The following is a 26134-nucleotide window of genomic DNA, read 5'->3' on the forward strand; positions in this document are numbered from 1 at the left end:
GTCTAGTCAGCCAAAATAAGAGATTCTTGGGCAGTAGATGTTGTGACCCACTGGGACAGAGTTAGAACATTTTATAAAAAGTCAAGGAAAATAAAGCTTATTCAGATAATAGTTAAACTAGTGAGATATCTGAGAAATCTTACAATGACAAGAAAGCCTCTTAAAAATAAATTCTTTTCCTAAACATTGAAATTACTTGAGCACACCCAGATTTAGAGATAAAGACCCAAGAGGATTAACAAAACTGTCTTCTGAATGAAATTAAGTAATAATGATTCTATCCCCACACTCCAAACTAAATTATTAACTCCCTTTCTAAGCCAAGATGCAGTTCACCATGTTAATGAAGATAGTAGCAGTTCCCCAAATTCATAGAAATTCTTGAAAAAAATTACATTTAGCATGTTTATTTTCTTTTCAGATAAAATAAAATGTTTCCAGTATCTCTCCAGCTATATCTCATAGAGAAAAGCATATTGCTGCTTCAACTTCAAAATAAGTCAACCACAACCACTTATTATATACCTATTGTGCATCAGATACCGTACTGTGTGTGAGAAATAACATGTAAACATATAAGAAAAAGCAAAAAATAAATATAGAACAAATATATTTCCTGGAATGGAGGGAGGAACCATTAATTTGGGAATCAGGCTATAACTTTCTCTTCTTACCCCATAAAGTAGTGGCAAAGTATCATGAATGAGCCTTTAATTTTACATATAAGTGACATAGAGCAGATTTGAATCCCAGGCTTCTAACACCAAGATGAATGGACTCTATGTTACTCCACAGAGCCTCCTTCAAAGAAGATGATTTTTAATTTCAAGCCTTAACAGATTTCGTGGGATCACTAGTTCACTAACAAGTCTGGGGGAAGAATATTCTTTCTGGGCCTTAGAAAATATAGTGTAACCAAATAATATCAGGAGAAAGGTTTAAAAATAGTAGGAGAAAGTGCATTTGTGTGAGGGGGAATGGAGAAAACAAGGGAAGTTTTCCTTAAGAATTTTGGAATTTGAGTACCCACATTCAAATTGTATCTCTGCTGATTACTGACCTCTGTCACCTTGTGAAGGTCACTGTCAATTAACTTCCCTGAGCCTCAGTTTCCTCAACTGCCAAATGAAGGGCTTGCTTTAAATGGCCTCTGAAGTCCCTTTTAGCTCTAGATAGACAATTTTGTCATTTTATCCACCTTCTAAAGATCATCCAGAAAATTCCCTTCACCAGCCACTTATCCAAGAAGAAATGTTAGTGAGAAAGGCAACCCAGGCACACTGTTCTTAATGATTTTATAGTGAATTAAAGAGATTTGGCTCCAATTGTGACTTAGGGTGAGAAATGTCAGTGAAAGTCATCTAGATAACCACACTCCCTTAATGATGATTAGTAAATGTTATGCTCATGATTTCTGTCAGCTTCAGCCCTCCAGGAGCCTTATGAAATAGATTACAACATGTGCAAGATAAAGCTACCAGACTTGAATCAGCATTGTTTGCTGATTCAATGATTATTGGAATGCTAGAGAAAAAAAAAAGCAAAAGGAAAATATGGAGTGAAGAGATGTGTCCCTGACGAATAGCAAATTTTCATGCTGAGATCAAATGGGATAGGTTTAAGTTTAATCTTTTGTTTTTTTCTGGAGAGAGCTGTGACTTTACCAGAGCCAACCGTGTGTAATATTCTGTTCACCATTTTTAGATTTTTTTTATTGTGTTGCACTTAGGAATTCATCTAGCTAGACCTTGAATGCTGACTAGTCTTTTAAAAAACACATATCTTCACATACCCAGAGAAGTTTCACCAGATACTAGATTCACAAAATATATTTCTATAATCACTAAATGTAATTTCTGGTAGATATAAATACCTATAATAATACCTACTTCACACAGTCACTGTGGGGATCAAATGCGATAATGTGCAAAGCTCTACAAATAATAAAGTACTGCATTAATTCTAGCTATTATTATTTCATAATCTATTGCATATTTATTACATATATAAGATAATCACATAAATATATTTGGTAAGAACTTAATATATTTTGAAGATCATTTAAAAAGTCTACCTTTCCTCAAACTATGTCCCAGCAGCCTGTACATACATGAAAGGCAGTGTGGGGCGGTGGATAAAGTACTATCCTGGGCATGAGGAAGATAAGCCTTCAAGCCCTCCTTTTGACACTCATTAGCTATGAGATCATGGAAAGTAACTTCAGCTCTCAGGCCTGGGGCAGTTCTCTAGGATTGTAAATTACAAATGACTTGCCAGGTTTGATTTGTGGGATGTTAATCTATGTAAATAAAATGATAGGTTCAGACAAAGAAAAAAATAGCATGTGTATCTATCCGCAAAAATGAATTTGTATATTTATAAATATCTATGTCTCTACAGATGTGTATGTATATACAGACACAAACACAAACCTATGTGTTTAGCAAAATTTATATTTGCATATATACATATCTTTTTGTCTGGAGTGTGTTGAGAGAGAGAGAGAGAGAGAGAGAGAGAGAGAGAGAGAGAGAGAAAAGGAGAGAGCAGGAGAGAGATAAAGAGGCAAAGCACTGTATATTTACATTAATGCCTTTATTTTGAAATACATATGAGTATGTAAGTATATATATTTTTGACCAGGACCTGTGGTTTCATTCATGTAGGCTGGAAATTCTCTCCACTGATGCAAATTGGCAATTCATCTGTAATTTATAGTCTTAATTGCTTGTGGCACTGAGAGAATAATCAATCTGCCTTTTGGTCTCCTAGCTAATATATGTCACAGACATCATTTGAACTCATGTCTTTCTTATTCCCAGGTGTATACTTTATTTGCCACATTGTGTATCTCATGTTTTATAGATATAATTTCACTCTTTCTTTGTTTATTATTGCTTCAAGCATTCTTCTGAATTTCCACTGATCATAGAGTAATAAATAACATTAAAATAGATGATAAAATTTAAAGTTTGCAATCAGTGTGCTGATTGGAGGTCCTATTTAATAAGGAACTTGGGTCACTTTATCCTAGATCAAATTCCTGTACCAAATTCAAAATTGAATACTGGGAAATACTTCAAGCCAATTAATATTTATTGAATTACATCTTAGACAACTATGGACCAGAGTTATAGGACATAGAAAAGATGCAATCTCTGCTGTTAAGGAATTGATGATTTAATTCTGACAAGGCAATTCATCATACAAATAGATAAGCCACATTGAAGATGTATATTGTTGGATCTTAGTGTCAATCACTGGGCATGGAGTTTATCTCAATTTGCCCTTGAGTAGAATAGAACCAAGGCATTGCAATGATAATACCCTCCTACTCTATCCCAAATAGAAGTCATTATAGAAATGTCTGTGGTCAAGAATTCTTAATTATCAAACTCCTTTAAACCTGCAGGCAAGAGACAAACACATCTATTAGAAAAAGCAATACTTAGGATTAGGAAATGGCTTGAAAATTTTCCTTCTTTGGATACTGATAAATCACTTCCTTCCCTTCCTTTGCCATTACTCTTTTCCAACTAGTGGGTTTTCTGTTCAAAACTTATTACAAAGATCTTTAAGGCCTTACTGATGTCCCATCTAATTACTTTCTCCTAATCAACCTCAACTAAATATACCCGCAAGAAACCAAAGACCCATTGATTCCTGTTAGATGTTTAATTGTATGCTGTCTTGATTTTTATGAGCAAGAGAAAGAGAAAGAGAGAGAGAGAGAGAGAGAGAGAGAGAGAGAGAGAGAGAGAGAGAGAGATGGGAACCACTAATATAACCATCAGAGTAGCTTCCAATAATAGCACTAGTAAAGTATAGAGGAATATAGCTAGCTGGAAAGCAATCCAACATCCATATTGCATTTTTAACAACTTAATACATTTTAGGAAATGATCCATCTGAAATGCATTATGGCTCACTGAGAAAAACAGTACACTGGGAAGCAGAAGAAGTGGGCTCTATTCCCAGCTCTGCCACTGACTCACTCTTTGTCCTTGGGCAAGTCACTTACCCTCTCTGTTTCTCTTTCCTTCCTGATAAAATGAAGCAAATAATGCTTGAAAGAAGGGTCCCACCTCACCAGGATGTGGGGAGTCTGAATTTTTCAGTCTATGACGGACTCTCTTTGTCCTCATTCAGGATAATAATTACTGACTTTTTTTCTTAGCATCTTATTGGATGGAAAGGTTGTGCCATATAATATAAGGCTACAGCAAGCTGAAAAGAAATGACTGTTTATGATGTTAAGTTGTACCACTTCTCAATTACCCACTTCATAGGGCTTAAAGATTTATATATAAATAGATATGGATATAAATATAGATATAAAATATATAGCCATAGGTATATAAGATATAGACATAATATATAGCTATAGATATAAACATATATAAATATGAAAGATCCTCTCTCTGTCTCTCTGTGCACATACACTCACCCAGGCAGGCATGCATGCACACACACAAACACACATTTGTTTGTGCACCTGTGTGTGTGTGTGTGTGACTGGTCATGGAGTCGATCTTAGTTTCTCCTTGAGTAGAATATAACCTATGCAACTGTATTGATACATATTCCATCCCAAAGAGAATCCATTATAAAAATGCCAGTGGTCAAGAATTCTCAATTATCAAATTCCTTTAAATCTGTAGGCAATAGACAAACACATCCATTAGAAAAAAACCCAAATACTTAGGAACTCATCATACATACATAATATATATACATATGCATACACACGTACATATATACATAATGTGTATCCATCTACCTATTTACTTATTTACTTATCTATAGCTCTCTGTCTAAACCAGTTATATCAGACATTGAATGTGTGCTTTGAGTACCTACAATGTAGTTAGCACTGTGAAGAAAACTGAAATGATTAGACATAAAGTTCAGTTTTCTGTCCTTGGGAGAAGAAATCCTAGATAAATGACACAGTTCCAAAACTCTATCAGATACTGTGGTCTTAAGTGTTAAATTGTGCCCTTCAGCTTCTAGTTTCAGAGGTCAGAGAATGGAATTCTCAGTTTGGTCTATCACAGTTCAGAAAGCCTTCATCAAAGAGAAAGGACCTGAATTGATTTTTGACGATTTTGAGAAAGTGGTGAAGTCATTCCAAAAACAATTAACAAAAAACAACCACCCAGAGCAGGACTGAGTGGTTCAGATCATTGTGAAATGAAAAAATGACTATCTATCTATCTATCTATCTATCTATCTCTCTATCTCTATCTATCCACACACATATATGTATATATAAATATAAATATACATGCATAAGTGTATACATACATATATACATATGTACATTGTGTGTGTGTATACACACAAACACAGACTTGGTTAATTGGCCTGTTAATTCAGTCAATCTGTCAACAAGCACAAAGCAACCATAACAAAACACAGAATGTGTGAACCACTTTGCTAAGCACTGAGATACAAAGAAAACCATATATCATGGTACCTGTCCTCAAGGAGCTTGTATTCCAGTGGAAATACATGCATATAAACACACATATGTGTGCATGTATGTATATATATATGTGTGTGTGTATACACATGCACATATATATATGTGTGTGTGTGTATATATATACATATATATATATTTAAATACATACACATACATACTTAGCAGTTACATTCCCAATAGAGGAAAAGCCTCTAGCACCAGGGGGTGTGGTATGATGAGAAAAGCCGGTTATAGATGAAGATTTGAATCTTGAAGGAAACGAATGAGTAGCAGTGATTTTTGATTAAATACACACACACGCACACACACTCTTATATATGGAAGATCACATAGTCTTTATTTAATGTACAAAGTCATTCAGGCAGGTATAACAGAAATATGTTAGGGGTCACTTGGAAACAGACACTATTTCATTCCTTTCCCATCCTCTTACTTTATAATCCCAGAGTTTAGCCCAATTCATGGTACATTATAGATGCTTAAAAAAATTCACGTTGATTTAACTTAAATGAGAAAGCCACTGTTTTTTCACCTTCCACCTAATGGATAGACCAGTAAGACTAAATTTATTTCATTATTAAAAAAGGACAGACTACATGGTAATACCTATACTCTCATACTTTTGACCTATTGCCATTTATGTTTTGAAACAAGCCACAAAAATAAAAAAAAATACTTGCAATGCAGTAACACAGGGATTCTTAACTTTTGTGTCTGTGTCTGTCATGAGTATTTTGACAGTGTAGTGGAGACTACAGACAGAATATTTCTGAATATGGTTTTAGATGCATAAAATAAAATAACTTGAATTATAAAGGAAATCATTTATATTGAAATAGGTATCAATTTTTTTTAATTCTCAGACCCCAGAAGAATTTCATGCAGTAACAATTTTGTTTGTTTTATTAATCACAAAGAACATCTAACTATTTCAAAACCAGTAATACATAGTTGTACAAGATGTGTTATTTTTCAGTCTACATAATTTGTTGGTTTATTTATTTCTTTGCATATAGATTTTTTAGCAAAGACTCCATGGCTTCTTCGGAACCTCTGCCCCAGAGGTTGGTAGTCCTTGGAACAAATGATTTCTATTTTCTAGTATTTTCTCACATCCTATTGCATAACCTTATAATCCACAGTCGTAATGTTTCCCTTACTACCACCCCAAATGGGGGGGGGGTGACAATTAAATAAAGAATTGGGAAAGATGTGAAACATTGGTATACACACACTCTGCAGTTCTAGTTCAATGAGGTTCTTACTATCGCTAACTAATGATTAACTGAATTTTTTTCGAAGTGACCTAAACATATCAAAACTTTATTTTTGTGGAAACAACCATCATAATGAACTATTTCTAAGATTACTTGTGAAAAGCAATATATAGGTTTCTGAGTTCAAGATGGATTGTTTTCTTAGTTGTCCTTTAGAAATTCTCAGTTGATTTTCCTAAAGGTAAGTGATGAGCTAATTTATACCACAAGAATAAAAGTGCTTAGCCGTGGCATTTTTAAGACCTTTGTTTACACTTTCGTATTTCTCTTAGTAACTAGAAACTAAAATGATTTGTTCTTTAGTTTCTGTTACTGAAGAAAAAAAGTGGTCTTTTGATTCTCTACATAACAGAGTACTTCTAGTCCAGTTAGTTATTGGTGGTCCTGGAGATCATCACTTTGGTTGCATACTGATTATCTCGTTGGGGTACATGGTTTCTTTGGATCCTGAAAGTAGAAAAAATGAATTACTGGCAAGACTGGATATTCTTTTGAGTTCTGTGCTGTTGTCAGAGATGACATTTCTTCTGCATGAGTAAATAGCAATGTTTTCAAGTTGGGATTTTTTTTAACCCACACCTGCCTTCAGGAATTGGCTTAAAAAAATGCATCACTTCTTTTATACACCTTTGGAGGGGGTGGAACATTTCTTGCAGCAAGAGTGATATGATTGTATAATTCCAAGTAAATGTTCAATGCTTCTGGGTGATAAATTTACATAAAGGACAGTTTGCTTTCTTGTCAGTATGTTAAAGATTTTCTGTCAGAAAATCAGAATGAAGGCTAAAATCAAGGCAAGGTTTGTTTGTTTTAATCCTAGGTGTATCATTTCATATAGCCTTTGAAAACCACAAAGCCTGCCATTGCTTTCTAATGTTGACACTGTACAGATGCTATTATTTTCTCTTCAGGTGGGGGATTGAGGAGGATATAAAATATACACATTGTTTTTCTCAGTAGGCATAACTGTCCTTCAAAGAAAATGATTGTTAAATGCCTAAATGGAAGTGCTTTTCTCCCCCTTTCATTTAAACCAAAAATGGGCAAGGACTATTTTTTGAATAGAATACTAAAAGAAAAGTAAATGTAAGATATTTCTATGGTACTCTAATCTCTGGCTTTCTGTAAATGGAAGGACATGATTTACTGATGTGAGCTAAGCCTGAAAATTCTTTGGATCAGATAAGTTGATGAAACTTCTCAGAATTGGTCTAAGAAAGTTGTAAATGTAAAATTTGGTAAACCATGGTCTTGTAAAATGAATGCTCCTGGCTGTAACAATACAGATCCTCTGCCAGAAAGGGCAATGACACTTTGTTTTAATAATGCTGATCTTTCTGTTTTCTCCATAATTAAGTCTAGCTTTAGTCCAGTTTCATGGAGACGGAAAGGAAAGGAAACAAAACATTTCAAAGGTCTTAAAGTGTCTGAAAGCTGCTACCCCCAACAAAAAGTAGGCTATGGGGAAATGCCCATGGGAATTCAAAGGGAGCTATGTTTAAAACAGGGTAAAGGATGTATGCTCACGAATCTCATTAACCAATATCAAGGTTTGTGAGCAGAGAGTTTTATTTTTTTTCTTCTTTGCTTCAAGCATCACTTTAAATGGACCTTCTCTAAGCCTACTGAAGCTCATATAAGCTTACAAGGTCTTCTTGCTTTGTTTTTATTGTTGTTGTCATCATTCCCCTTAAGCTATTAGCTTTAAAACTATAATCCTTCCTAGAATAAGAGCCAAGTATCCCTTATTATCAGTACTGCATTTAGTGAAAAGAAAATACTCAATCTGCTTTAAAAATCCAACGAAAGACTGTTAGTCAAGTGATAATGGGGTAGGAGTCCATGGGTTTGTCTTTGAATATTAGTTGGTGAGTGGGAGTCTTCCTTAACTTTTATTGGGACATTAACTGTACTAGCAGCCTACTTGAGACAACAAGAGGTGGTATGTGATAGGCCTTTCAGGATGAGGCACACTCAATTATGATCATTTTTAAACTTTGCTGACGGGAAGAATATCTCTTCCCATACATCACAGACCAAACGTGCTGATATGAATGAGGATACCTGCAGGGAGTATTCTTTAGCCAGAGAATAAGACTACCTGTAACACAGGGTCTCCGATACTCAGGATATATGAAGGAGTATGATCTTAGTGCTCATTTTTCCATGAGAAAACAAATTCGTTCTCTCTTGCTGCTTGTCCAGACACATCATGTAATCAGAAGACATATAAATCAGATCTGAAATGTACTAAGGATGAGTCCAAGGGAATAGCTGAAAAGGAAGAAAATGTGCTGCAGCTGCTGTGTGTAGTAAATGAAATAAGCTTTTTAACGTACATCTGTCACCTCTTAGCTTTGTCAGTTATTCTTTTTGGACCCAAATCTTGCTGAAGCCTCTGTTGTCAAAAAAAATGCCTCATGGTGACTTGAAATATTAGTGACTAAATGACTAAAATGACAGGTGGCATTAAAAAAGTAGAGTTTCACTTTTCTAATGATTCTTTTTTCCCTAAGATGGATATGAAAACAACTGATAGGCAGACCATGTTGCAATGCCATCCTAGTTTTCTTTTTCCCCTCTTTTTGGGAATTTTTGAGTACCCATCATGAACAACATCCACTGAACTATTGCTTTGAAGCCTCACTGTGACTTGATGGAAGACCAAGACTTTTAGGCAATGGTAGAAAAAGCACAAGCTGACAGCTTTTGCCAATTTAGCAAATTGGGACCTTAAATATGGCCCAATATCCAAAAGAGTTTCTTCTGATCTTGCTGCCCCAAACAGCTACTTGTCCATCTATTTCATTTCTACAAATTATTCACAAGCCATTTATTCTGTAATCACATACAACCTAGCTTCTATTACCACCATTGTAGTGAGAATGCTTTCTCAAAGGTTACCATTGTCCAAATCCAATGGCCTTTTGTCAATTTCTCATACTCCTTGAAAACCTTTACAAGACATTGACCATTTGAGGCTACACTCTTCTCATTATTTCTGTCTCTTCCTTTGGCTCCAAATGCATTGTTCTCTCCTTTTTTAGTTATAAAATAACTTATTTGTCTTGAGAGTGTTATTCCTTTTATCAGTCCCTTATGGAGCCTTTTAGCACCCTCTGCCTTCTCTTTTACCTCAATACTCTCTCGTTGGAGTTGGGTTCATTCAGGGGGACCTGGGTTCAAATTCTGTCTCAAACACTCATCAGTTGTGTGACTCTGGGCAAGTCACTCCTCTGTGCCTCAGATTGCTTATCTTCAAAACTGGGGGATAAGGGGTTTGAGTTTGATAATCTCTTAAGTCACTTTTAGATCTAAGTCTATCATCCTTTGATTATTCACTCCAAGGGCTACAAAACCTACATTTATATAAAGGAATCCCAAATGTTTATTTCCAGTCCTTTACTTTATCCCAAATTTCCAAATCATTGCCTCAGACTTTCTAAAAGATGTATCTACTTGACTAGTTCATTAATTTGATCCCCAAGTTGACATGCTGACAAGCTTCTTATCTTTCCCATCAAACTGGGTTTACTCTATGACTGACCTATTTACCTGAGTGCCGCAATTCTGATGTGACCTTTGACTCTTCCCACTCCCTCACCTCCCAAATCAAATAACTGATACCCTCTATAAGTTCTACAGTCACAGTATCTCTCAAATTTATCTTCATCTTTCTATTCATATTGCAGTTCCCAAGTCTAGGCCCTCATTATTACTTACATAGATTATAGCAGTTGTCTAATAGATATTCCCATCCTCATGCACTCCTGGTCTTCTTTGTTCTCTATGAATAACTATCAGTAGACAATGTAATTAAAAAATGTAAGTACCTATTATTTATCAGGCACTGTTGTAAGTACTGGGATACAAAGAAAGTAAAAACAATCAAACAGAAATTACTGTCTGCCCTCAAGGAGTTTACTATCTAATGGGGGAGACAACAGGTAAGCAATTATGTACAAACAAACTAAATACAAAAGGAAAAGTAAATAATTAACAGCAAAAGGTGATAGAATTAAGAGGGATTGGAAAAGGCTTCCTGTAGGAAGTGGGACTATCTGGGACTTGAAGTAAGCTAGGGAAGCCGGGATGTTGGGATGAGAATGGAGAGTTGTCCATGCATAGGGGACCACTAGTGAAAATATTTGTGGTTTGGAGATGGAGTATCTTGTACGAGGAACAGCCAAGAGGCCAGCATCACTGGATTGCAGATAATGTGGGGCTTGGGGTATAAGATGGAAGAAGATCGGAAAGGGGAGGGAGGTTATAAAAGATTTATATTCCTCACAAATCTGTTGATATTACATAGTATCTTAGCATCTTAGTTCTGGAGCTGTCCTTCACGTAGCTCTGTCCTTCACATTGCTTTTCCACCTAAAATCATTTGATTGCTACCTTTTCCCTACCAACAAAGCAAAAATTCTTTAGATTAACATCCAAGGCTCTCCATGATCTGCACCATTTTATATTTCCAGTCTTAGAGATACTACCTCCCTCTACAAACTCTGTGCTCCAGAAGACTAGACTATCCACACTTTCTGGGATTTTTTTCATACTTTGCTCACAATATTCCCTATGCCTTGAGTGTCTTTCCCTCCCTTTTTGATTATCCATACCCTTTATAGCCCAGTTCCTTTGCTGTCTCTTTTATGAATCCTACTCCAATCCAGTGGATAATAACCTCAGATAGCATTTTGCTTTCAGTCTGCATGGTGTCACACACCAGACCATAAGTTATGTGCAAGAGGGACCATATCTTATATACACGTATATTTTTCCCTTCTCCGTATCAAAGCCCAGGACTCTGTGAATTGTAATCACTTCACAAACATTTGTTTTTTAAAAATTGGTAACATTCCAGATAACACAAAGTTTATTATTATAATCTTAATATCTAGATGATTTTTCAGAATGAAAACATTTTGAAGCTTGATATCAATGGCTTTTGAAATTTGTAAATTATAATTTTAAAATGTGATTCATTTTTAAAAAATTTTATATTATACATTTTGTAAGCTTTCTTTTCTTTCCCTCATTCAATTTCTGCATGGGGAAAGAAAATTTAGTTTTATAATAATGTCTTCTAATTTCAAATATAGTTAGAAAAGGTTTGAATTATGTTTAGCTTATTTTTTCCTCTTTACTTTAGGTTTCTAAACTGGTGCATTTCCCAAACAGCCTCAAGGTAAAAGTAAAATAAGATATTAGCCCTTAAAGTATTCAATTACATAAAGAGAATCAGCAGTATCAATAATTAAAACACAAAAATAACACAGCATAAACTATACATAATTGTTGTGCAACAAAATGAATTTAAAATCATGACACCCCAAGGGAAAACTTACCAAACAAAGCCTTTCTGTGTTACTGATGAACAGATCACCAAGATAGAGAAGTCCCCTAAGAACAGGCAAGGTAACTTGGTCTTTAGGGACAACATTTACTGAATTTTTTTGTTATAGCCTCTTTTCCTCTGTCACCAAATTATTCACCAAGACAATATTTTTATTCATTACTCCTGCATTCAATCATTTCAAATTTAAATATGTTCTGTACAAGGGATTGAGCATTATATAGGAAAAGCATTTATATCTCTTATCTACCAATTCATCCAAAGTGTGTGTTTGAGTTATGAGGAGTATTATAATGGTGGATCTCAATTATAACTATGGGATTAATATTAATCTTTGGGATTTTTCAAAATAAGAATAATGATAGTACTATATTGTTAGCCTTAACTATAAGTGAGAAAGGAGGTGATATGAGCATTGCTTTAAAGATAACTAAAAAAAGTCCACCAAATCAAAAATTATGTCCCACTGGCCTGCTTGAAATTTTGCCATCTAATTTGCTCATTTGGGTTAACATGGTCTCCAGATAGCTCCTTTTACATAAATATGTTTATCTCTGTAGTTATACTATATGAAAGAACAATATCGCTCATGGGTATTATCAAGAGATTGAGAATGGGACATCAGAGGTTAATTTTTGGTAGCAGAACAAAACTTCATAAGGTTCAGGAATAGCATTAAAAGAGTGAGAAATAGATGAGGAAAAAAAGAGTTGAAATAAGAAGGAGACAGCATACCAGACGGATTCTTGGTTCCTTGGGAGTTTTTCTTGTCAAACCATGCTTCTTTAGTTTATTATGAGTACAATTGCTAATGTGAAAATGAAATGTTTTCATGAAGTTGGGTTTTACATAAAAATACCCATACCCATCCTACTGTGTTTTATAAAATATTTGAAAAAATATACCAACAAATATGGCTGTTCTTCTTTAGGACCAAATTCATAGTATCACAGATTTAGCCACTGAGTCAATAAGAATTTATTAAATAAGTGCCACATACTGGGCATTGTGTTAAGCACTAGGGATGCAAATAAAGGCAATAATTTGGTCCTTGTTCTTTTTCCAATTAGGTAGACAATTTGTAAATATATACACTACATATGAGTAAATGGTCACTAATCTTAAAGAGAACAGATTAGAGAGAATAGTGGGAAAGGCCTCTTGCAGAAGTTGTGATATGAGCTGATACTTGAAGGAAAACTTAGAGAGGTGAGATTGGAAGAACAGTGCAGGCATGGGGAACAGCTACTGTTAATTCCTAGAGTAAAGCAATGAAGTATTACATAATAGCAATTAGACCAGTATAAAAGAATCCCAACGTATGTGGGGGGAAGTTAAGTATGAGAATAGAAAGGTAGATAGTTGATAGGTTGTAAGAGGCTTTAAATTTAAACAGTGTATTTTATATCTGGAGAATTGCAAACCTACTAGAATGAATTTATTGAGTTTAGAGAGATGACATTTTCATACTTGTGCTATAGAGAAATTTTGGTAGCTGAGTGGATGATGAAATGGAATGCAAAGAGACTTGAGATAGGGAGATCAACCAGAAGCCCACTGTAATAACCCAGGCAAGAGGAAATAAGGCACTAGGACTAGAGTGGTAGTTTTGTGAGTGATAAGAAAGGGACATATACATAAGATGTTGAAAAGGTTGAAATGTCAACCTTTGACAACAGAAGGAATTTGTAGGGTGAAAGTGAATGAGGACTCAAGGATGATGCCAAGACTATGAGTCTGAGTAACTCAGATGATGGTAGTGCCCTCAACAGTTATTGAAAAAATAGGGGAAAAGGAGAAGCTTTGGTAGTAAATATGAGATGTATTTGTGACATGCCAATATTTATATAGTTAAGAGACATCTGAATCATTATGTCTGAAAGACAGTGGATGATGTGGGGGGTAGATCTCAGGAGAATAATTAGGACTAGATACTGATCTTGATTTCATTTTCATATACTTGTAGTTAAACTCATGGGGACTGTTGAGATCAATAAGTAAGACAAAGATGCAAAAATTATTAGAGGTTATCTGCTACAACCATTAATTTTACAAGTGAGGTAAGTGATGACCAGAGAGGTTAAGTGATTTGTCCAAGACCACACAGGTAGAAAGTAGCTGAGTCAGGATCTGAACCCAGGTCTTTTAACTAGAAATGTGGACTTTCTACTGCTAAACACTATTTGCAAGGCATTGCTGAAATCAAAGGAAACCATAAATTCCCCCCGGCCAACCACCTTGACAATTCTTGTCTGTAAAAAAAAAAGAAGAATAAATAAAACTGAAACATAACCAGGGAGGCTTTTAATATCAATAAATGTCACTTGGCACATCAGTCTGATGATAGTTTCTTTCAAAAAAGAAAGAAAGATTTTTACAAAAATCTCTCCTATCAAAGGATGGAAGTTTTGAGTTAGCATTAGAGCTCCCTATAATAAAATAAATCTTTACTTCACGTTCTCCTTGAAATGAAAAATGGCACTTTTACTTTTCATTTGGTAATATGTGGATTAGAGACATCCCTCATTTCTCCCACCTAGTTATTTTCTTTTCACCATCTTCATAAATTCACACCAGGGGAAAAAAAGACCAGATAAGAAAGACTAGTTTTTGAAACGCATGACTCCTACCTTCATGAGTGGTTTCTTGGTTAAGTTACAGTGAAAAACATTTTTAAAAATTTTAAAAATAGAATGAAATGCATTTAATGTGCTCATAATATCTTAAGTTGAACAAGTTTTATGCATCTGAGTACATATCACATGGTTGTGAGAAAACGTTTTCATGTTTGATGGGCCCTGTAAATGAATACTGAATCTTTATATTTTGGATCAGGTAGGAATTCGTCAATGGACAGTAGTTCAGGCTATGCCGTCTCTCTAGTTCCATTGTATTCTGTATAAATCTTAATATATTCTGTTTGAAAAATCTGCAACTGTTAAATGCATGTTTATTTTTTAAAGTGTCACTGGGACGCTTATTAAAACATCAGGATGCCTACTATTATTTGTAAAGGAGAAAACTAAATATTCTTGTGCTATTTAATTAGCTGTTTGGCCAAGGCCATGGCATTTTATTGCAAAATCTGTAAGTTTCAATTGGCTCCAGATACAGTCCTAGGTGACTGCCAGAAACAAGCAAATAAATACATTAAAGCTCAGAGTGCATTTTACCATAGATAAAATGAGTCTATAGAAGCCAACATTTGACTTTTCTACAAACAAAAAGAAATTTTGTATCAATGCCAGTAATTGCAAACTTAATTAATAAATAATAGAAGACTCAAGGATCACTACCTGCTTTAAAAATAAAAGAATAGGTCATCTAATCTTTAAAAACATCTTCTAGATCTCTGCAAGTTTCAATTTAAAACTGATTTTATAATTGTCAAGGCCTCAATATTGTTCATTCCACCAGAAAAATAAGAAAACTTGCATCAAAATTGTTTACATTGTTAAACTTAACTGTTCATATAAAATGGGTATATGTGTCTGTTTCTCACCTAATCTCCAAATCAGCACCTCAAATATTCTAAAAGATATCTCTCCATGTTTAAATATATATATATATATACATATATATATATATATATATACTTATAGAACTAGACATATGTCTATATAGATATACACATATTTACACAAATGGAAATAGACATATTTATTATGTATAAATAAACAGTTAAGGTTATAAATATGAATAACTTTAGTGAAAGTTTTCTTATTTTTTGGTGGAACGTTATATTGAGGCTTTGAAATCTCTGACCTGAATACCTATGTGTGTGTGTATGTATGTGTATTTATATATGTATACATACACATGTGTGTATATATTCAAAAAAGAATAGCCATAAAATATATTACCAATGAAATATATAATAGAAAAGATTGACCGGTTAAGATTCTGGAGTGAATGTTCTTTCTGTTTAACCACAAAAAGATGATGGAATAGATTTCATGAGAAAGCTTAGGGATGGATATATGTTTGGGAGTCATTTGCATAAAGATGATCATTAAACCTATGAGACCTGATGATGTCACTATGTGAGAAAATGTAGGAAGAGTTGGAGAAGGTCGAAGTCACAGCCTTGAGATATACCAACAGTTAGAAGGTATGCAGAAAAATGAGACAAGATTAGCAATAAGGGCTTGGGGAGAGTACAGAAGGGTAAAGGAAATAAAGGCTTCAGTGAGGACAAAGCTTAGATTTTTAGAAAGTAAAGCATAGGGAGAGATGGAATCTTAAAACATTATTGTCAGAGGAATTGCAGAATAGTTTCATCATAGAAGGGAATACCTGTGAGTGATGGAGAGATTATTTTGTGGTTAAAGGTAAGGGCTAAACCATGAGAGTTGAGAAAATTGAATAATTGGGAGGCCAAGGGACTTTAAAGTAGATTAATTTCTGTGTTTAAGAATCCTCAAAAAAGGAAATATATTGGAAGTCAAAGGAGAGATAAATATATGTTCAACTCCATGAGAAAGGAAAGAGAGGGCCAGTAGTTTACTGTTATAAGATCTATGCAGTGTAAATATCAAAAAAGAGGTTGCCAAGTTATATTGATAGGAGGTTTAGAGCAGCAATGGAAAATGATTGTCCTTCTTACTGGAACATTAGCCCAGAGGAATGAGAGGATACTCATAAAATACTAGAAAGGCTAACTAGGGACATTGTACCTTGTGGGTCTACTTAAGGCTTTATGGTAGCTGAAAGACGGAAGGAACAAAAGAGGATGAAGTCTGAAATGAAAGGAAGTCTAGTATTGCTAGGACAGGATTCCAGAGGGAAGAGTAAAAGAATTGGGCAGAGATGGATTGGAACTTGGAAGGGATAGGGCTGTGGTGGTTTGGAATGAGATAATGGTAAGTCATTTTAGAAAAGGGGAAAGGGTTTCACTTAGGCAGCTTGGCATACAGCTTCATTGGAATTAGGAAAATAAGGGATAGGACATAGGATGGAGACATGATGCATTTTTACTGGAGCCACTATCTTAAAAAGTCCTGCAAGTGCCAAAGTGTGGCATTAATTCTCTTTCAAGAACCAGGAAAGATACTCTGGCAGCAAGAGGTCTAGTACTTGAATCCTCAGTGCTAGGATAGATCTTCCTCATCAACGAGAACCTAATGATAGAGGGCATAGGTTCAAGTTGTGACTGAAACATGCTATGACCACGAATATGTTATTTAATTGCTCAGTGCCTGAGCAATTTTCTAAAATTGCAAGTTATGGAGGAATTGCTTATTTAGATGGGTGGAAAGGATTTTTATACTGATTTCTTCTATCTTTGAAATCATACATCTAGACCCTCCCAAAAAAAGTGATATTATATTATTTGAAAACAATTACATCTGCCTGCTGTCTCAGGAGAATAGGCTCATAAAGTTCCTTTAATACTCAACTATCCAACATAGTTTGCAGACATGATCAACCATTGTTATACCCTTTTCATTTTTTCATTTTTTTTCCATGGTAAATTTTCTCATAACTCAGTTGACCAATATCCAAGTTCTCTCTGGAGGACTGTAATGCAAGATAGGGAAAAAGTAAACTTCACACTTAAAAGTATGCTTTTTAGTACATGGAACTGCCAATACAAGTATGTTGGATCATTGTTTTTATAATAATAATAATCATGATAATAATAATTGTTATGACCCCTGTGCTTCATCCACGGAAAGAATGTAATGATGAATTTTTGTATGGTTAGGTGAAAAGTCCTTGTAAGATAAAGGCCAAGTTGCAAGAGTTTTAAAAGGATCTAAAAAGAATCAATCTAAAATAATCAAATTAATTTTATTATCTTCTTCAAGGACTATTAAAGCTCCTTCAGTCACTGTCATCAGAAGTCCTTCTATGGTTTTAAGTTGAAAGGTTAATGATTCATTTACTGAGGTATGCAGTTTTTTCTTCCATTTTTCATTCACAATTATCTCCACTTGTTTTAAAATGCAAAGCAGTTTCCAAAATGTATTGTAGTCATCCATTATTTCTGTCAATTAAAGTTTCTAAATCATAGATTAAAAATGAATCACAAATAAGCATTAATTGATTTCAATCGTTGAATGCCCACTTCCCTAAGTAATGAATGAGGCAGATTTACTTTAGAAAATCTGTTTTCAGTGGCAGCTGGGACCTGCCACTAACACTAGAGCTCAGCAGATGTTAGTTTCTAAAATCCCTGCATTCATTTTGGAATTCACTTCTGCATCTTAGTTTTACATTTCCTTATGGAACAAGATTTGCAACAGAGTAGCTTAAATGGCAGCAGTCGCTAATGAAATTTTGAATATAATAATAGCACATTTATAAACCGTTTGTGTTTTCTAAGTGAGTAGAGTGATGTGTTAGTCCACTTGACATCCTGATGAGAGGTGATTATTATTATTCTTTCCAGTTCACAAAGGACAAAACCAATATTTCTGTTGAGTTCAAGCACAGGTGGATTAAAACCTAAGGAAATAATGAAAGGCAAATAGCATGCAGTTTAGTCTTTAAAGGAGGGAAAATGTTGTACTCAGCAAAGAAAAGTGTTTTCCTTTTTTGCAAATGTAAAAGTCTGTTATAGCTCCCTGTTAGAACACTGCATGCAGTCACACCTTTTCAAGCCATTGAAATTAACTATTTCTTTTATATGTAGAGTCAATTAATTCTCAAATATCTTCCAATCCATAATAAACTACATCCATCTACCACTTAGAATGCAGGCTACCTGTCCCAGGAATAATGTTATAATGAGGATAGTTACCATAGAAACTTAGTATTCTTTGGTGCAGTGTTTTTTTTTCTCTAAACCATGGAATAACTTTATAAAGTTGTTACTGCTAAATGAGTAATTTTTTTTACTCTTTAGAAACAAAACTAAATAAATGACACTTTTTATACCAGTAGCATGACATTTTGTTATCAAAGAATGTCATGTTCGACAATTCATTTCTTTTTACAGTCCTTATAATTAATGGTTTTGACCTTAACGGCTTATGTCAAAGAGTAAGAGGACAGACATTTTAGTAGAGGAAATGCAAAGTAGCCTTGGGAAGATGAAATTGATTAGATTTCCTATGCAATCAAAATGCCAATACTTAATACAGAGTAAGGAAACCCCTTAGAACATAAATAAATTATCTTGGGTTTATTTAGAAACACTTAGGTGTGACGAACTCATACAGAATTTTAGGAAGCAATAATAGAAGTTGTCTAACTTTAGAGTTAAAAAAATTGGTGTGGTCATCCTTCAGTCAACATCTAACATTCACTTCCTTTTAGAAGGTATATTAATTTAATTCTTAACTTTTTGAGCTATTGAAATATAATCACAGTTTACTGGCACACTCAATAATGGAAGCATTCTGGTGAATTGCATTTCTTGGTTTACTGAGCATCAAGTAGAAAACTCTTTCCTTCTTCTGGTCCATTGAAAATCTTTACAAACCATATTAGGCCATGATCCTAATATTCAGACAAGGTGCTGAACAAAATTGTCACTTTGTAAACCGAGAATGTTTTAGTCCCCCAGGTCATCTTTCTGGTTATCAGTTCCCCTTGTGTACAGTAATGGAGATGCAGATGATGTGGGAGACTGAAGCAATTTTTTTCAATAGTCACCAAGACATGCCTTGGATATTGTTTGTATTAGCAAATTCCTAAAAGGAACTTGTTTTGCTCTTTTATTTCTTCTTTTGTACATAACTAAGGTTAACTGGTTAAGGCTATTCCAACTTAGGAACCACAGAATCCTTTCATCATTGGGTTTGAGTTTCCATAGACTGAGGTTCAATAAATCTGAAAGGGACCTCATAGGCCATTTAGTCTGACCTGTTGACTTTACAGATGAGGAAATGGAAGATGAGGACTTTAAGTGACAGTCTCTGGGTCACACAAATAATAACTGGGATTTGGTTCTGTACTGTACTGCACTGTAAACTGTTCTCTATCTGCCTCCAGAGATGTACCTAATTGCTTCCTGAGAATAGAGAATATAGCACAGGATAGATAGGAGATTTAGATTAGTCCCGGTAATGTCACCAGCAAGCTATGTGCTCTTGTGCAAACCATTCCTCTTGTCTGGGCCTTAGTTCCTTCACTTTTTGAAAAAATGCATTTGTGATTTTATTTGTTTAGGAAGATCTCAATGAGGAAACTCCTCAAGTAATTCAACTTACAGTCTTTGTAAAAAAAATGGCAGGGATGAATGAGTTGTGTTGGAAGGGACATCCACTATTACAGCATAATAAATTTCTGTGGGCCTATAAAATCTATTCTTTTAAATAATTTTCCATATTTTCTATATTCAACATCATCTTTTGGGATTCACATATTCTTGTCATATTCTTCAAAAAGAATGCATATACTGACTACTTTGATTTCTCTTATAAGGACATTTGATTTAGTACAGTACTACTGCCAAAAATCTGTACTTCCCCCCCAAAGTTGCCTGCCCTCTCCAGAATAAAAGTGACAAAATGAATAAAATCAATATACATACAATATACATATATATACATACACACATGTGTATGTATGTGTGTATGTATGTATTTGTTTGCATATACCTGCCTTGAATCATTATGACTATGAACCATAGACCTTGAGCAGTGGCTACTTGCCCTGTTGGGACAAAGATTATTCATCATTGAAACCAGTCTTGACTTACTTGGTACATCATGTTATTTCTGAGCTGTCCACGTATAATGGGCAAAGGTCATGAAGAAGGCACATCAGAAATGCATTTGAAGCAGTCCTACTGGCAAATCTCTGAAGGCCTCAGGTCTAGATGTGCCTAGGGAAATTGGAATTCCAATTCTGTTCATTCAATTCCTGCACTTTTGTCACTGTCTTGTAAAATGTAAGAAGTACATTTCTTGATTTTTTCTTAGCTTGACCAATTTTTCTCTTAATACTCAATACAAAAAATAGATTTTTTTCAAATGTCAGTATTTTATGGAATATTTTTTTCTAAGACATGTACTTATTTGAAAAATGCAGCTGCTTAATGAATCAAACATAGTTTATCATGATCTGTGATAAAGTATTCTGGCAACACATAACCACTGTTCTTTGAACTATTGTAAATGTGCTCTTGAATATTTGCAAAGGCAACGACTACATTAATATGCATCAAAGCTCAATGTCAGCAAGAATACAGTATCAATAATGTGTTAAGATATGTTCTATTCCAGTTAATATCCTTTGAACATCTTAAAACTGACTTAGCAAAGCACATATTTGGCAAAATCACTGGAGGCAAAAACTACCATATATTTTTTCTGATGAGAAGAGAAAGGATAGTTGTACTTGTCTCCTTTCCCTTCTACCTCCACTCCCACATTTTGGTCCCTTGTATATCATTGATGCCATCTGGGAAATGGCCTTGACATTGTAGACATCTTGAAGAGTTTCTAAAAGCTTCAATGTACTCTCAGTTAGAGGGACAATAGGATATTTTCTGAACTTCTCAAAGTCCAATTATCTGCATTTTAATAATTTACTTTGAGGATTGGTCATAACAATATTATAATAACATCTACTCTTTGCCTGCCATTTTCTATGCCCCCAAATTATCATTTCGGTATATTAAGTAACTATTATTCTAATTTTTTCAGCTGGATAGGGCAATATTCCAAATGCCCCCTGAATTTATGAACATATTATTTTTGGAGTATCTGAATCTACAATTCCATTTTTTTTTTGCTTAAACAAGTCTTCCTGGGATTTAAACCTGAAAAAGACTGAGCAAATCATAAAGCCTAATCTTCTGACTTTACAAATGAAAAAAAAAAACCACAAAGGTTCCCAGAATAAATAAATAACATTCCCAACATCACAGTCTTAGTAAGTTTTTTAACAGTGTTACAATTTGAACTTAGATTCCTCTGTTCCTATTGCACTAATATATCTGATCTTTAAAATAAAATATATAATTGTCCTGTCTGTTTATGCTCTTTTGCTTTTTGAAAGCCATATGTTTAAACTTGTTTGAAGGGAAAGGGTGAATTTAGTCAAATAATTAGTTTGAATTCAATTCTTTGGATGCTGTCTCAGTCTCAGGTTGCCCCATATTAATAAGCTAAAAGAAAAATGAGTGCTCCCTTTAAAATACACACACACACACACACACACGCGGGTGCATGCACACACGCACACACACACACACACACATATATATTAGACTTGACAAATAAGCCATCTTCAGGCCTTATTTTTCTGTTATAGCTCAGTGTCTAAGGAAGGGAGCAATTCTCTCCTAACTTCCACGTTACTCCTACTGTACCCTGGAAAAAGAGACAGACAACAAAAGAAGAAGAAGAAGGGGGAGAAGGGGAAGAAAAAGAAGAAAATGAAGTGTCTTTCAACAGCACAGTGCATTCCACTTGGATGCCTTATTCTCAAAGATTACAAGAAGAGGAAGTGACATCATGTGATTTATTCTCATGACAAGATTGTTAGAGGAATAAGTACAAAAATCTCAAGCTATTGTTATCACATTATTTATATTTTGAAAAATGTCCTCCTGTTTTAGTGCACTGCATTTTTGTGCTACGAAAGGGAAGTATGAGACTTTTCACACTTAAAGATTTGCGGAGCCTCAAATGAACCACTGATGTTTAATTTAATGGTAATTATATGCCTTTAAAATGCCTTCTTTTTGCAACATATTTTCTCAATAGATATCTCAGTGTATAATAATATTAAATTGTCATGTTATTCTTCAGTGTCCTACATCACTTCCATTTTTTACATACTGATAAACAAATAATTTCCACTGTACAAAGATCTATTTAGCTCTATGAGGAGTGGATTATAAATTTAACAGTTCCAGAAATAATTTTCTAATGATTTTCAAAAGCAGTTAATCTATTTTTAATTAAAATGTTAATTGCTAATCCAGATATTACATAAAATCAAACTGAATTGCTCCTTACTTGCACGTGAAGCAAATTGCAATTAAAAATGCTATTTTTTTCATGAGTACAAATCAACTTAAGTTTATATCTTATATGTATAAAATAGTTCAGGTCATTTTGTTGAAACATTATAAGTTTTCAAAAAGTATTTTTATTGATATCATACACATTCATTCCTTTAGTAAATATCCATTAAACATTTTCTATGAGCAAAGCATTATGTGTATCAAAAAATTCATGATAGGATTATTATCATTAGTGAGCTCCCTATCCAAGGGCATCAGGAAACAGGAGTGGCTAAAATTTTGTTATATGAAAAACACATAAAGGAGGGCATAATATAATTATTGGCAGCAGAAATTCTTCTACCGTGTTCACTAAAGATGGTAGAAAGAGATAGCCCAAGAGTACTTGACTATCTGGACCTATACATCTGGGTCCTAAGAAATACCTTGTGTTTGGTGATTTTCTTTCTAACTCATTTTACATTTCTTTGTTATTATCTGAATATTATCTGAATTGTGCAGATGAATATTTGAAGTAAAAGGCTTGCTCTAGATCACATGAAAAATTCATTGTTAGGAAAGAATTTGAATGAAAATCAGTAGAAATGACAAAAACTGAAGATACGTTGAAGACTTGCTGGATCAAAAGAGGAAATAGATCTGGATTTCAAAAACACATCACATACCTGTCACCAAGTCATAATATAGTAGTGACAGGGGAGTTTTAGTCATTCAGGATACACTTGTTCTCCCAAAAGCAGTGTGGCTAATAAGGTCTTGATTTGCTTTAATAAGTTCATCTTTCAAAAAGTGGAGGAAGCATCAAGAGAAAATCTTAGTCTCACTAAGAGAACAAGCTGGTTGTTTCTAGCAGGAATGATGGAAATTATAAAGAGGGGGTTGCGTTTGATCTTAGAATATGAGATAGAGAAGAAACCTAGCCTACTCAGACATGTATTTGGGGAGAGCAGATTTTAAAGAGTTATGGGGTTATGGGAATGGCGAGGAAGGCAACAATGACCTAAAATTTTAACAGGACAGTCCATCCAGAAGGTATTGGAAGTTCTCAAGAATGAAATTTTTGATTAGTAGGGGATGGGAGCATGAACAAAAGAGTCTGATGTGGATGCATAGTAAAATTATCAACCAATTTAGATTTTTAAAATGCATGGACAGAAAAAGGCAGAAAAGTTTAGGTAAAAGAGCATTTAGGTTATAAAGCATTAAATTGTGCTATAAGAATAGTATCAGGAGTGTAAAGTTCAGAATATGTTGATGTTAGTAAGGAAAATTAAGGCTTACAGAGTGAGATTTTTTTAGTCTATATAGGCCAAAAGAAGATGATTAACAATGAGTACAAGTGGTTAGGTATGAGCTGAACAATTAAAACATAAAAAGAGAAGGTATAGCCACTCAAGTTATTTTGCTTTTGTTTTCTGTACCAAAGAGGACATTTCAACTGGAAAGGCTAGAATAATAACAAAAATTATTACTAGTATGCATGTGTTATCTAGATCATTATATGAGAACAGAGGTGTTTTTGATGAGTTCCCATCATCAGGCCCATATGCACTACATCTAAAGCTAGGGAAATCGTTTGCAGATGTAATTGTTGCTTGTTGTCTTCAAAAGATTTTGGAGAACAGAAATACACTGAAGGATTAGAAAAGAGCAAATGTTGCTAGGATTTTTTGAAAATGGAAGAAGATGGAATCTGCAAGGTATAGGTTAGTGAAATTGACCTTGATTCATGGGAAAATGTAGTTATTCTGAAAAGTTTGGTTAACTAACATCTAGAAAAGGAAGCAATGGTGGGATAACAGACCAAGTTTCTAGAATGGAAGATTGGGGGCAGGTTCTAGTTATCGTTTACCTAAATCTAAGCAAAGCATTTGACAAAAACAACTACCAATAGTTTTATAGGATTTGTTTACAAAGTGCTCTGAGATTTGGAGTAGATTATGTGACTTCAGAACTTGTTCATTTGACAAACTCATCGTCTCTTCAACACCAGCTTGAAGTTACACCTCTTGTGAAATGTTCTATGTTTTATTCATGATTCTCTGCATCTTTACATTTCAAATGTTAATTTGAATAAAGTGATACATGGTATACCTAGTGGGTAAGCACATAGTTTAAAACTAGAAGTGGTAATGATTTAGACATAAAGAGTAATATAAGTAAATTAAGGTAGTATGGAAGAATGAACCTGTCAAATCTTTGGGTGAGTGAAGTTTGTTTCAAAAAAAGAGAGAGCCTCCTGGGAAGCAAAATAGAAAATTTCAATAACATGAAATTTAAAAACTTTTATTTCAAAACAAAACTAATCTAGCCAAAATTAGAAGGAAATCAGGAAACTGGGGTTTTTTTACAGAAAATTTCTTTGATAAAAGCCTCATTTTTCAAATATATATGGAACTCTGCCAAATTTCTAAAAATAGGAGACATTCTCCAGTTGATAAGTGGTCAAAGGATACAAATAGACAGTTTTCAGAATAAAAAAAAAGCTATCAATAGTCCCATGGAAAAATTCTCCAAATCAGTACTGATTAGAGAAATACAAATTAAAACAATTCTGAGACACCACCTTACACCTTTCAGATTGGTTAATGCAACAGCAAAAGAAAATAACAAATGCTGGAAGGGATGTGGGGAAATTGGGACATTAGTTCATTGTTGGAATTTTGAACTGGTACAACCATTCTGGTGAAAATTTTTTAACTATGCCCCAAGCATTATAGTCCCAGCAATACCACCACTTGGTCTATATTCCAAAGAAAGGGGAAGGGACTTATTTGTACAAAAACCCTAGCTCTTTTTGTGGTGGCAAAGAATTGGAAATTGAAGGAGTGTCCTTCAGTTGGGGAATGGCTTAACAAGTAAGAAACAGGATAGTTTCAGAAATGCCAGGGAAGACTTACGTGAACTCATGCAGACTGAAGTAAGTAGAACCAGAAGGGCATTGTATACCATAACAGCAATATTGAAATGATGATCAATTGTAAAAGACTTAGGTGCTCTAATCAAGATGATAATCTAAGACAATTCCAAAGGACTAATGATGAAAAAATGCTATCCACCTCCAAAGAGAGAACTCATGAACTCTG

The 26134-nt window shown here is 34.3% G+C and overlaps 1 protein-coding gene across 1 annotated transcript in view; it reads left to right on the forward strand.

The window, feature by feature from the left end:
• Positions 1–26134, forward strand: part of LRP1B (LDL receptor related protein 1B) — a 2306513-nt gene that overhangs the window by 14570 nt on the left and 2265809 nt on the right. The gene's annotated exons all lie outside the window — the stretch shown is intronic.

This window comes from Trichosurus vulpecula, chromosome 2 (assembly GCF_011100635.1).
Source record: "Trichosurus vulpecula isolate mTriVul1 chromosome 2, mTriVul1.pri, whole genome shotgun sequence".
NCBI lineage: Eukaryota > Metazoa > Chordata > Mammalia > Diprotodontia > Phalangeridae > Trichosurus > Trichosurus vulpecula.